Raw genomic sequence first — 1,540 nt, 5'->3', positions numbered from 1 at the left:
GCCATTATATAATTCCGAAAAATTAACGCACTGTATTCATATAAATCTATCAGCACTTTATCAAATTTATGACATTTATTTTATGTTAAAATGCAAGCATTTTAATTTAAATAAGCAATTGACTAAAATTTTTTGATAAATTAATTGATACTAATAGATTACAATGTCCTTATATGGAAAAAATGCACACTATTATTATAATATTGTTTAAATATTACAATTTTAATGATGAATTTTCCATAATGGATATTCAGGTTCATCGGGCTTAACCTCTAAGCAGTTTCACGTACTATTTAACTCTCTATTCAGAGTTCTTTTCAACTTTCCCTCACGGTACTTGTTTACTATCGGTCTCATGGTTATATTTAGTTTTAGATGGAGTTTACCACCCACTTAGTGCTGCACTATCAAGCAACACGACTCTTTGGAAACACCATCTAATAATCATTAACGTTATACGGGCCTGGCACCCTCTATGGGTAAATGGCCTCATTTAAGAAGGACTTAAATCGTTAATTTCTCATACTAGAATATTGATGTTCCATACACTGCATCTCACATTTGCCATATAGACAAAGTGACTTAGTGCTGAACTGATTTCTTTTCGCTCGCCGCTACTAAGAAAATCCTTGTTAGTTTCTTTTCCTCCCCTAATTAATATGCTTAAATTCAGGGGGTAGTCCCATATGAGTTGAGGTTGTATAATTATACTTATATATTAGTTATTATAAAACATGATGATTATAATAACAATTTGAAATATACTATAATTTTGAAGTTCCATAATATTGACAAATGTTTTATTCTTTATCTCATCATAAATAAGAGGCAATTCTAGTTAAAAAAAAATTCTTTATGCTAGACATTCCTCAGTATTATTTGAATAAAATAAAGAATATATAATTCTTCAAATTTTCTCATACAAATATATACAACAAGAGAAGTATAGATATTTCGTTATTTATTTTAATATTATGAATATATTATGAGTAAATGTTTTGCAACATTACAATATATATTATCCAATAATATACCATATGCTTAAAATTTCGAAAAATTTTAAACAACTTATTTAGCATAGTCTTACAACCCTCAACCATATGTAGTCCAAGCAGCACTCTAAAATTAATTAAAGTACATAACAGCATGGACTGCGATATGCGTTCAAAATGTCGATGTTCATGTGTCCTGCAGTTCACACGATGACGCACAGTTTGCTGCGTTCTTCATCGACCCATGAGCCGAGTGATCCACCGCTTAGAGTAATACAAATTTTTGGTTTATTTCATTACGTCATATATTCTTTTATTGAAAGAAATTAAAAATACACCATTTTACTGGCATATATCAATTCCTTCAATAAATTTTTTTATACCTAAAAAAATGTTGCGAAATGTCTTAGTTTTACATAATCAATGAAAATACGGTATATGACAACTATATAAAATATATTTAATTGTATTATAATCGATATATGTAAAGCATTAACCTGAACAAACAGGTACAACATTATATTTTAGGTTGTTGCGTTTATACAATG

At 28.6% G+C, this 1,540-nt stretch overlaps 1 non-coding gene across 1 annotated transcript; it reads right to left on the bottom strand.

Annotated features, from left to right (window-relative positions):
* Nucleotides 1-1,086: 1,086 nt before the first annotated feature.
* Nucleotides 1,087-1,265, bottom strand: LOC117789386. Its single transcript, XR_004617893.1, has one exon. It is a non-coding gene; the product is annotated as a 5.8S ribosomal RNA (ribosomal RNA).
* Nucleotides 1,266-1,540: the final 275 nt, after the last annotated feature.

This window comes from Drosophila innubila (genome assembly GCF_004354385.1).
Source record: "Drosophila innubila isolate TH190305 chromosome 3L unlocalized genomic scaffold, UK_Dinn_1.0 7_D_3L, whole genome shotgun sequence".
Lineage (NCBI taxonomy): Eukaryota > Metazoa > Arthropoda > Insecta > Diptera > Drosophilidae > Drosophila > Drosophila innubila.
Note: the sequence above shows the minus strand (reverse complement) of the source record. Positions and strands in the feature narration are given on the sequence as shown.